Source organism: Bombyx mandarina, chromosome 16 (genome assembly GCF_030267445.1).
Source record: "Bombyx mandarina strain Sakado chromosome 16, ASM3026744v2".
Taxonomy (NCBI): Eukaryota; Metazoa; Arthropoda; class Insecta; order Lepidoptera; family Bombycidae; genus Bombyx; species Bombyx mandarina.
The window spans coordinates 13234885-13247956 of NC_143222.1; the positions used below are offsets into that span (position 1 = coordinate 13234885).

Consider the following 13072-nt stretch of genomic DNA (forward strand, 5'->3'; position numbering starts at 1 on the left):
TCTCAATTTCGTAATGATAGCCAATGTCGTCTCCGCTAAAAACTAATAATAGCAATACCATTACTTGAAATTAGTTTTATCGTAACCACATATTTAAATTTTGACACTACCTGAATATATTAAAAGGGGAATCTGGAAGCGAAACCCTGAAAACCAGTTTTAAGCTATAGATGATTCTTTTTTTCCTAGACGACAAGGCGTTAGCAGCAAGAGTCTACCACCCAGCAACAAATCTAGTTCCGTTAACCCCACCAGCGCTGCCAACGGGCATGGCTCCAAGCTTCTCCTCGAGACCTACCTCTTTCTCTGGGAGTTGGAGCCGGCAGAACAGTACGAAAAACTCTTGACAGCGATACAGAGGAATTTTAGTTACGTTGGACATCAGAGGAAAAACTAGAGCGCGTTTACCATGAGCGCGTTGGAAGACTTAGTGTATAAGCAAGGATAATAATTAGGAGAAAGGACGTAGATATAATTAGGGGTGGATGTTTGGAACAGGCGCTCGTAGGAGCCATTGTCCTGCAATGAATATGCCTTTCTATCTGCATTAAAATCCTTGCGAATAAAACTTGCATGGTTCGGTCCATGCAAAAATAGATAGTCTAGATGAACATTTTGAGGAACATTTATAGTCGTTCTGACACTTTTAACTTATTGCAATGCAATATTGTAATGATGCTTATGCAATATTGTAAATTGTGACCGTCACCCTTATAAGATGGTAGATCGTCATGAGATGAGGCGAAGACTTTAAATTTCTCTCAATCAATTTTAAGCCGCCATAAAATTGTTTAGGTACATTACAATATTTTTTTGTAAGTTTATAAATAACAATAATATGCACTATCTAATATTATGTATTAATAATTAAGATAACAAAATGATGTTGTTATTATTGTTAAAAATAACTGATCGTGGACCATCCAAGTATATTGTGATGACTGAATAATAATAATGTGAAACAATTGAATGTTTTATTCATGCAAAAACTATGTTTGCGTTGGATTAATATGATTGTGAAATCTGTTCGTAATCGCCTAATTAGGTTTCCGCGTTTACTCCTCAAACCTTATTATAAGGCCAGGGACTCAAGTTTAAGAACCTTTCACTGCCTTTTCTATTACATTATACTGAAGTCATATATGTCTAATCTTGTGGCAAAGCACTCGTTCGCACCACTTGGTACTAGAGAGGTACCAGTTTAGAAAAATGGAATCTTCAGCACGGCAACATTTACGTTGTCAACAATCCACGTACATCAGCTGGATCATGGCCTAGTCTACCCTAAACACGTCATTTCACGATCAACTAACGGTGCTTTTAGGTACCTCAAGTAAATTAGCCCACAGAATAAAATATTTACTAACGATCACGCCACGTTAGCTGGTCCCGTGCTAAGTTCGTAAAGAACTTGTGTTACAGGTGTACCAGATAACGGAAATTAATGTAAGATTTTTATTATACACATACATTTATATAATATACATCCATAACCCTGGAAAAGACATTTTATATTTATCATACAAATATCTTCCCTTGGCGGGATTCGAACCCGCGACCCACTTGTGTAGTGACCATGTCATTTACACAGCATTGAGTTTATCGCCGAATCTTCTCAGTAGTTTGCGATCCGGTGGTAGATTCTACGAAGCACTGCTCTTGGTAGGACTAGTGTTAGCAACGTCCTCAGGTTGGGGCCCGTGAGCTCTCCTACTCGCTCGGTAACTTGATTCCAGCGTAGGTAGGAAAAAAGCCTAGTCTACAATAAACTAGCATTGCGTGCATTGAATCCACCTTCACATCTGTCAAACGAAGAGAAACGCAATTAAATTTTTGTAAAATTTTGCAAAATGAACCTTAAAATCAAAATAATGGCAACTTAAAATGAACGATAGTGACTATCGCCAACTAGACATTCTAGGTCCTGTTCGCACACTTCAGATAGTCGAGGAGAGTGAGCGAGATGCGTTATTTCAAGGATAAACTAAGGAAGTTATCAGTTACATTATTGCCTTCTTTTATATGATAAGGTTATCAGCATTTTATATTATGCGGTTTGATGATAAGGACTATTATGCTACGACATGTTCTAATATCGAACTTAAAAAGCTACTAGATATATTCCGTTTTACTCTAGTTTATTCAGAAGATCTTACAGGAATATGCGATGTTTTAGAAAATATAGCCCGTATGTATACACATATATGTATGTGTAATTGCGTAATGACTGGTGTTGGGTAGATTTCGGTTTGAAGAATTTTACAACCAATGCAATGAATTATTGAGTATTCGATCTCATATTTTAAGATAAGTAGTGTTCATATCATTATGTCCATTGTCTCCGAAATAAAGCAGAAGCTCCATTATGTTAATTAATCGGCGGTTTAAAAACTTGAAAGAGGCATCATTCTGTTTGTAATGAAAACACGCATCAGTCTATCTCTTGGTTTCAGCGGCATCCATAACGATCTGTAGCTACATTATGTGAGCCGTCAGCTTGTCTCGCTTCATTACTAGTGGTAGGACGTCTTGTGAATCCGCACGGGTAGGTACCACCACCCTGCCTACTTCTGCCGTGAAGCAGTAATGCGTTTCGGTTTGAAGGGCGGGGTAGCCGTTGTACTATACTGAGACCTCAGAACTCACATCTCAAGCTAAGTGGCATTTACGCTGTAAATTTCTATGGGCTCCGGTAACCACTTAACATCATGTAAGCCGTGAGATCGTCTACCAACCCAAGCAATAAAAAAAAACGTGTGTCACTCGGGAACTGCCGCGGTAAAGCTATTTGTATAGCATTTTTTATCAACTTATGCAATTATAATTAGACAATGATAATTTAATATTAAAACATAAAACAAGACCACGCTATATTTAACATTAATAAAACCAAAACCTTCACACTCATAAGCTAGACCGCGCGAGAGAGAGAGATGGGCAGACTTTTCATGATGCGCATGCAGTGTGACGTCACGCCACGCGCTTATTCACAAACACTACACAAGCGCAACGTGTGAATGTGTTGAACGCGAGCTACATGGTAGGCGGAGTGAGGGATGTTAGGTTTTTTCCGTTACGGAATTTCATGATTCGGTCGCCGCGCTCAAGGCCCGCGATAAAAGCTATGCAATAACTTAAAAAGTGTTTCTCAATATGTACATTTTATATTTTAAGAAATTGACAAACTCATCACCCTGTATATAAAAATAACGATGTTTTCAAAATCGCGCTATATTTACGATAAGATAACGATTTAGTAAACAAAACATATAAACCTAGTTTCAGTGTGTGTTGTTGCACACATCGCACGCTTAGTATTAAAGTGACTGAATTCAAAAAATCACTTTTTTGGCAAATCGCTAAAAACAATTTGCAATTAGAGGTCAGGCTGTTTATTTAGCTATAAATATTGCAATATGATAATTTTACAGTTTAACTTTTGCGTTTATCAAAGTATATGAAATTAGGATTTAAACGTAGTTTAAATTTTTATTAAATATTATTTATTTTGTATATTACTGGCTGTTAAAATTGTGAATGTAGTTTTAGGTCTTTTTAATATTAAATGAAAGGTTATTCGTTAAAAAGTATAACAACTTCGTTTGTTTTAAGTCATTTTAATTTTAAACACACATACAAAGCGACTGGCCATTTTAGGTATAAGTCAAACTATTACTAAAAATAATAACATTTTTTCTCAGTTTGGTCTCTTTTAATGGAAACTAAAATCAACAATAAAGACAAACTTGTATTAAAACTCCGAAAATTATTAACGTTGTTGCACTTATGTTACTAGAACTTAAAAAATACACTTTCATTATAAAACTAATTAATAGAATCTGGTTATGTTTATTTACTTAACATAATTAATAGTTTCACAGAACTTTTTAATTTGTTACCAATAATTATCTAATTAACTAACAAACTATAAGTAATTAAATTCTAAGACATAATTGAATCAGTCTCACATTAAACTTGATTGGGCTGCTTTGGTTCAAATCAGTTCCAGCAGCTTATATTATAAAAATTTTCAAAAGTAGTTAATCGTATAATCCAACACAAAGGTTTCGCAAACCTTTTCTAATCCTTTTTTCTTATAAATTTAATTTACATAATTTAAAATTATAAAAAATAAAATCAGTTTCTTTGCAGCTAACATTACAGAATGGAATCATAAAAATCAGAATAAAAATTAGGTATCAAATTCTTAGTAATTAACTCGCGTAAATCTTTTTTTTTATTCTCGCTCAACTCTTGTTTGCCTGTGTAAGCCTTAACTAGTGTTAATTGGTTTAAAGGCAACATTTTAGTTCGCCTGTTCCGGACATATACTTCAGAAAAATTCTGCTGTTTGTATGATTCTTTAATAAAAAAAGAAAACGGGTTATTCTTTGTTACCTTAATCATTTTTATGTCATTCCATACAACAGTTTTCCCATCTTTGGTTCTACTAAAATTATACCCCCAACATTCTTGCAGATTTTTAAAATCATAAAAGTTATTAAAAGAACACTCATTAACTATAAACCTGCAACCTTTTTTTCGTGAATTTTTAATGATCGATACATATTGATGGGGAGAATATATTGGTCCCGATTTCAAATTCTTTTTGATTTCCTTCTCTATAAGGCTATGTACATTGTCGGCCTCATTTTGTGTATGGCCCTTTATTAGGTATTTATGTGTAATAGATTTTATATTCAAATGTGTCACTGCGTAAAGATACACCGTAACGATAAACTTATTCTTGTTCTGCCCTCCACAATTATCCGAATACAGTATAAGATCAAGGCCTTCGTCATTAGTAGCTGTAGCTCTGCTTTCAGTACAAAGATATTCAAAATAATTTAATAAACATGACCCTATCTCATTGGCACCTCTTTTTGCGTCTGTTTCGGACCAAAAATAACAATGCACACTGTTATATGAATCCTGAATTTTTCCTTCTACTTTTTTGTTTAAAGAGGTAACAGTAAAATTATAGCTATTGAGTTTACTTTTATAGTAGAAGGCTGAAGTATCCCCTTTAGGTGTTTGAAGAACTGCTTGAAGATCAAATAAAATTACTTTATTATTATTGTCGATTTTACATCGATCGTTATATTTTGCTTGTCGACTGAGGGTTTTTTCTTCCAAATGACAATTATATTGTTCTTGTATCAGAAGCTTCTCCTCAACGGATGAATTTTGATATTGCAGACATAGGTCGCATTGGTCTTTACGCGGTCGAAAGAATGATATATTAAATTGGGTGGTAAATATTTTATAAAATGTGCAATATTTTCCAGCAGACTTATTTTTTTGTTTTTGTACCTCTTCAAAATCTCTAAAAAGATCGACTATCGTTTTACTACCATCTATGTATTCACGCGTCGATGATTGGCGTGTGTAATGGGAATCTGTTCTTGGAATCGAGTTAATAAATTCTTTGATGTCAGAAATTAATACCTCATCTGATTTACGGTTACAAGTCATTCCTCTAAAATCAGTCTTCAAAACTCCATGTTCGTCAGTCTTACTTCTAACCGTACGAACCACACGATCAGATATATCCAAAGTATTAAGAAAAAAAACTTTACAAACGCGGATTGGATTACCGTTAACAGTAAAATGGAAAGCTTTGTTACAATTTCTTGGGGCCAAAGCATTGGTATATTTATATTTGGGTTCAATATTAGTTAAGCATGACAAAATAAAAGATCGCTGATTATGAATATCCCCAATTCCCCAATATTTATCAAAAATATTTTGCCTTTGAACAGTATTAATCTTGGTAAAACATCGCAATCTGCATGTATCATTACATGGTGGTTTGAGTTGACGAGCTTTAGTTATTGTATTTTTGCTATTAATATATGATTTACCTGAATTTCTCAAAATCTTACATTTCGTTTGTTTCCAATTTTCCGGTTGTCTAGTGCGTTTTCTACCTTTAGTAAAATCTGCAACAGCTGCTTTATTTGCTGCCGAAGTTTAATCATGCATTATAGTATCTTTCATTATGTCACTTGTTCTTTTATCAAGTTGTATTGATGGGCCCGATCTAGTATTTTCTTTGTTATGAGCATTATGTTCTTCCGCAGACTCATCGCTAGAGCTATTAGATGATGAAGAACTTGATCTTGAGGTAGAAGAAGAACTACTACTAGAACTCGAACGATAAATAGATGTAAATAAAACATTACCCCGTTTCTCGTTTTGTATTTGAAAAGAAGGATCACCATCGCTTAAATCTGCATCGCTTTCATCAGGATTAACAGGTGAAACGCGATAATCTATAGGTGTTTTTTTACGGCCTTTAGTAGCTTCAAAATATTCTGATACATCCATATATTGTTGATTTTCAGGTTTATTTTTAATATCACATAATATCTGTAAGTAATTAGGAAAGGTTACTATATAGATTCATATAAATAAAGATAAGGTAATTTCCTATATATAATAATATTACATCAATAAATAGAAAGTAAAGTTAAGAACGTACCTGAACTTCAATACTCTGACTTTTAATAGTATCATTAGGTTTTATCAGCTCATTAGATGAAGTATCTGCCTATAAATGATAAATAATTATATTTTAGGTGATTAATATAGGTAAGCATAGGCGAAATAAAGTGCCTTCAATTCAATAATTACTTACCTGGTTGTCAAGATTTTGATGAGGACTTTTACTATTTTCAGTTTGAATTAAATCAATAATTTTTCTTGATCGCGATGACATCCTAAAAGAAAACTCTGATAAGTCCAAAAGCAAAGAATAAATGTTTAGCAATTATTAGTTATAATAAGACTCAACCCTGAACACAGCTACATCGCAAATTCCGTGAATAAAAATATGCATTATTATTAATCAAGTACAGTCCCTTAACTGTATGTAACTCTAGACATGTTATCAATATTTGTAATAAATAGATATAACACTGAATTGTACGCCAATACAAATATTTTTGACTACATTTTTACTTTCGAACTGACTGAAACACGAATGTGGTCAAAAAACATTATCGTTTTTTAGTTTTAAATGGACTTAAAACTGATTAATCTGTATAACTACAAAACAATTTTACTATTAAAAAGTCTCATTGCTTAGAAAGTCAAAATATTACAAAAAATATGCATAAAACTTACCTTAAATAATACTATGAAACTGACCTAAACACTAATAAGACACTTTTAAAATAACCGCCGAAATGTTTCAATTGTAACAATTGATCGAACACTGAATATGTCTGTGTTATTTCAAAAGACGTGATCAAGGACACAAGTGTGAAAGAGACCGAAAGTTTATAAAAGTAAGATAGAACTACTTTTATATTAGTTTCTTAGCGTCACGTTCTAGATGGCGTTGTAAAAGTCATGCAAGTATAACTAACTCATTTTAGACTTCTTAGGAATTAGGTCCCTTTAATACTAAGCGTGCGACATGCAAATCGATCTTTTTTCCTACCTATTTGCTGGTAGCTTTTTTTTTTAAGCTACGCCTGGATGGGTAGTTGAGCTCACGGACTCAACCTGAGAGAATTGGCTAATACTAGCCCTAGCAAGAGTAGTGCTTCGCAGAATCTACCACTAGATCTGAATCGCGACCCACTTAGAAGATCCGGCGAGGAACTCAGTAGGCTGTTGATCTCTTGTGATTTTACAATTCCACGTTCATCACCAGACTAAGCTCAATGTTATATCTTCAAAAGCACAGTTTGGCCCTAACTAAGTGAATACTGTACGAATATCTAAGCGTCTTTCTGATTTTATTAGCTCACGGCTCACCAGATAATAAGCGTTTATCACAACACATAGACATAGATACTGGCATGATTGTCACTACTCACCTTAACACGTGAGATTGAAGTTTTAATCGTGTTATTTTTTAATGGTTATCTCATCCTTCAAGCCCTAACTAATGACCGATACAAGGCAGAAAGGCAAGTTTGAAGCAGGTTTTAAATGGTCACCAACGCGACTGATTTAATAACGGTATCGGATTCGGATAATAACCGTTTTCTAAGGTATCCACATATCTGGATGGTTGGCGTTCCAGTACAATGCGTTTTAAAAACAGTTTTCTGCCACGCACAGTAAATCTCTGGAATTCGTTGCCATCAGCGGTCTTCCCCAACAACTGCGACATTGGGTTATTCAAGAAAAGAGCATATTCTTATCTGAAGGGTAGGCAACGCACTGGCGTAAACGCTGGTGACCGTGGGCGGCGGTGAATCACTTACCATCAGGTGACCCATCTCGCTCGTTTGCCTCTTAGTTGTTATAAAAAAAAAAAAAACGCATATTTTAAAATACAACTCCCTGTATAAATAGTATATATTAGTATAAATAGTATATATTAGTATAAATTAGTTAATGTTAACTTATGAAACAGTGATCTGGTTAAGAAATATGTACTTACTGTACCTACTTGTGCGTGTAAATAATCACATTAAGTTAAATTATTTAAGTTAAATAAAACAATGAATTTAAAGTATGTTTTGTTTTCTTAAAACCTTTGCTATAATTTTAATGTCATATCTATATGTGGCATAACATCAGGCACAAACTAAATTTAATACGTTTGTTTGATGTGTTCGTAAACTGATTTACCTTTTTCCTTAGTACACATTCCCGATCCTGCGGACAGAATGGAAAGCAGTCGCCCCAAACACGTCATTTCGGATCCTCCCGATCCACTAAGGGGGCTTTTAGGTACCTCAAGCACCGGTCATCGTTCTCGTCGAACCCGTCGGTTGCGACGAAGGGCTCGATGAGTAAATTAACTCTCAGACACAGCCCACTGAGTTTCTCGCCGGATCTTCTGAGTGGGTCGCGTTTCCGATCCGGTGGTATATTCTGCGAAGCACGGCTCTTGCTAGGGTTCGTGTTAGCAACGTCGTCAGGTTTGAGCCCCATGAGCTCACCACTAGTTAAGGTTACGCTGATATAGCCTCTCATCTCAGCTTAGGTAGGAAATAAAAAACAAAAAAAAAACTTATTGACGAAATTGTTTTCAATCACCCGTTTTTTCTAAGGTCTCAGTATAGTTACAACGGCTGCCCCACCCTTCGAAACGGAACGTATTTCTACTTCGTGGCAGAAATAGGCAGCATACCTGTGCTAGCTCACAACATACCCGACCACCAGAGGAATGTCATAATTAAAAAGTAATATTGAAAATTAAAAACAAATTCAAGATGTAACTGTCATAAGCGACATCTCTGGAGGCAATCTTGTACTACGACCAAAGATTTCATACGTTCAATATTTTATTAGAATGTTTTAATAAACGTCGCTAGATGGCACTAAACTTTACCGCTTTTATAGTTTGTAGTTCATTAGATTGCCAAAAGATGTCGCTATCACCATTTATTATTTTACGTAATTAAATTCAAGTTTGATCATGCGTTTTTAGGCAATAAAAAGCATCATAATTATTATTTCCGATGTCTCGAATACAATAAAAGCGCGTGATTAAGCCGTAAAAGTTTTAATTATGTCTGCGAATCGCGGAAACCAAAGAAAATAACTAAAAATAATAATTATTATTTTTCCCCCATTTTATATTTATATTTTTAAGTCACCAAGTTAGTATGTAACCAGTGTAATTCTTCCACATACAAGATAAATATCGTATTTGGTATTTGAAACATGTTATCTTATCTTATATCTTATTACATATAACTTTAGACGAGCAATTCTTGTATATATATATATATATATATATATATATATATACAATCTGAATCTCGGACACGGCTCCAACGATTTTCATAAAATTTAGTATACAGGGGATTTCGGGGGCGATAAATCGATCTAGCTACGATTTATTTTCAGAAAATGTTGTTTTATTCGTGTTTTCAATAATCAACTTTATCGATAATCAACTTTATGACTCTTCACGACACCTATTGGCGAATAATAATACTATTTTCCAATGGCACGAAGCCAATGAGTGTTTGGTTTAAGGTTAGACCAAGAAAATGAATTGCTTATTTATATTATTTTGTGTCTTTTTAACTCACGTGTTCACTTAAAAATGCCTAAACGATCTTGGAATCTATATATTATTATTAATACGTGAAGCAAAAACTTTGTACCCTTTTTACGAAAATTGCGCGGACGGAGGTGTATGAAATTTCCCACACTTATAGAGAATATACAGAAGAAGTGCACAACGCTAATATTTTTTTAAATAATACATAAAAGATACATTAAATCATTAAAGAAAACATTGCACACACTACCATTTATTTGACACACACACGCATGCATACTATTTGTTTATTACCAGACTTTTCTTATTGCATAAAGTCTATAGTCAAATTGAGAATAGATTAAATATTGTTAGTCGTTGTTAATATTTGTCTAAAGTGTGTAGCTTTGGCGAAATTTGTGATTATAGAAGTATAATAAATAGTATTTGACAATAGAACCATAATAATGTTCAAACTTATAATTTCAATTGAATAAAGTCAAATTTCGACTCCCGCGGGACCACTAGTATTTTATCAATATGTAATTCATATTTAAATACAATTTCTAAAAAACACAATTTATCAAAAAAAAAAAAACCGAGTAAAGCTCAGTCATCGTCTAGTTATATTGTAAATGTGGATACTATCGAATTTACTACACGCTAGGGTAACGCTTGGATAGTCTCTCAAGGCTATCAGCATTGGTAGTAAAAAATTATCAAATAAATGAAACTGGATTATTGCTAATTATTTATTGTTTTCAGTAACATTAATTAACAATTACCATTACTACATTATGTATCTAATTTGATGAATATTTATAACGATATGGAATATTCTAAAAGTGGTTAAACAATTATAAAGGACTTAACTGCGTTTTCGGTACAATATTAAGAAAACAACATTTAAAGCCTTTATTTTCCATAAATTATTGTATTTTACACGGTATCCTTGAATTAAATAAAACTGAATTCGTCTTTTTTCTCAATGACAGAGAGTTCAGTCAATCTATACCTATAAGAAAAACCTCTATTAAAAAAAAATGTTTCATAATAATATAAAAATTATACAAAAAAGGTTTTTCTTTATATACTCGTATTTATAGCATGAATCGTTACAATGAAAGTCGTATTATGTATAATTCTTATTACATAAACCTAAAAATAAAAAACAACTTAGAAATGTTACCTAGAAATGACCTTAAAACTTATATCTCAAGGTGGGTGGCGCATTTACGTTGTAGATGTCTATGGGCTCCAGTAACCACCAGGTGGGCTGTGAGCTCGTCCATCCATGCAAGCAAGAAAAAAATACGTTTTTTTATTGCCTATAGAGTTTAGTAGTGGGTTCCAAGTTCAGGGTACCTGAGGATCAGCGGGCGGCGGCGGAAACCGGAAACCACTGGGTCTGTCAATGTCCCCGTCAACAAATCTCATCCCGCGGCGCGGGTTCGAACACACGTCAACTCCGCATGTTCCAAGCATCATTTATTACCGGTGGTGGGACGCCTTGTGAGTCTGCACGGGTACGTACCACTACCCTGCCTATTTCTGCCGTGAAGCTGTAATACGTTTCGGTTTGAAGGGCGGGGCAGTCGTTGTAACTATACTTGAGACCTTAGAACTTGTATCTCAAGGTAGGTGGCGGCATTTACGCTGAAGATGTCTATGGGCTCCGGTAACCACTTAACATCAGGTGGGCCGTGAGCTCGTGCATCAAATTAAGCAAAAAACAAAACATCAAGGCTCACTCCCAGAACAGAAGAGAAACGGGAAGAAATAGAAGTGGATTTCTAACCTCCGCGCTGCAACACAGCTAGACTATCCGGCGGCGAAATTTAGTATTGGAGGGTGATGACTATCTACTAGGACAAGGTTGTGTTTAAGGCCCAGGTTTCGAACCAGCCTGCAGCTTGGGTTAAGCCTACGGAAGCGGGAAGCAATGACTGCTGTACCCAAAACATCACTACATTATCCAAAGTTTAAATGAATAATATTATTATCATTGTCTCACTAGAATTGTCTCTTGCATTCTACGAATAAATAACAGCTTGCATTTCAATTCGTATTTGTACTTACTTAACTAATGATAAGGAAATTTAAAAATGTAATGCTCGCTCTGTTTGTCACTGTGGTTTCATTGGCGATAAATTTGGTATTGGTGAGATGTATTTTATTAGGCGCTAAACGATGGCGCATCATGGATCATTTACTCATGTTATCTAGAGCAGGGATTAAGTGAAAGACTATATGTTTAAGAGGGGAGTGAGCGAAGAAATTGTATATGATAGAGGATGAAGAGGAAAATATGTTGCGCCGACCCCAGGTGCTGGGAGAAGGGTAGGAGAATGATGATGAGCAAGGGCTGCTAGTAGTCTATTTGAAGACTGCTGAAGTCAACTAAGGCACGAAGTATCCTCAAGGGTCGACTTGTCAGGACAGAAAGAACGCAGGATCAATTTTATTGTAATATCCACATGGGACACATCGCTATACCAGGGTAGAACTAGACAAGACCTCAGCATCTATAATTTGCGTAACGGTGTTAGGACCTCTTGTGAGTCTGTGCGGGTAGGTACCACCACCCCGCCTATTTCTGCCTCGAAGCAGTAATGCGTTTCGGCTTGAAAGCGGGTGGGGCAGCCGTTGTAACTCTGAGACCTTAGAACTTATATCTTAAGGTGGGTGGCGCATTTACGTTGTAGATGTCTATGGGCTCCAGTAACCACTTAACACTAGGTGGGCTGTGAGCTCGTCCACCCATCTAAGCAAAAAATAATAATTCAATGCGTATATGCCGGGGTTCAAATCCTCCAGGCAGGTAATCATTTTTCATAGCCCCACCACAGGTTTGACAGCCAAGTATCGTGTGCCATCGAGGAAGGAGCCGAAAAGACCAAAAGGTTTCCGTAGTTCTGACCTGTGCCTCTCCTGATGCTCACAAGAAGTCTGAGTGGCAGTCATCGATGCAGTGACCGCAAATCTGGGCTTAAAATCATTGATAATCTTCTGTAGTATTTAAAAAGGATTTTAATAAATATACTGAACCAATTTTTTTATTAATACCTTTGTCAACGCGTGTACCATTTATTTTCCTTTATCTTGTTTTTATAT

The 13072-nt window shown here is 35.1% G+C and overlaps 1 long non-coding RNA gene across 1 annotated transcript; it reads right to left on the reverse strand.

The window, feature by feature from the left end:
- Window positions 1-3601: 3601 nt before the first annotated feature.
- Window positions 3602-6673, reverse strand: LOC149501371 (uncharacterized). Its single transcript, XR_016324314.1, has 2 exons — window positions 6485-6673; window positions 3602-6372 (listed from the first exon to the last, which is right to left on the reverse strand). It is a non-coding gene; the product is annotated as an uncharacterized LOC149501371 (long non-coding RNA).
- Window positions 6674-13072: the final 6399 nt, after the last annotated feature.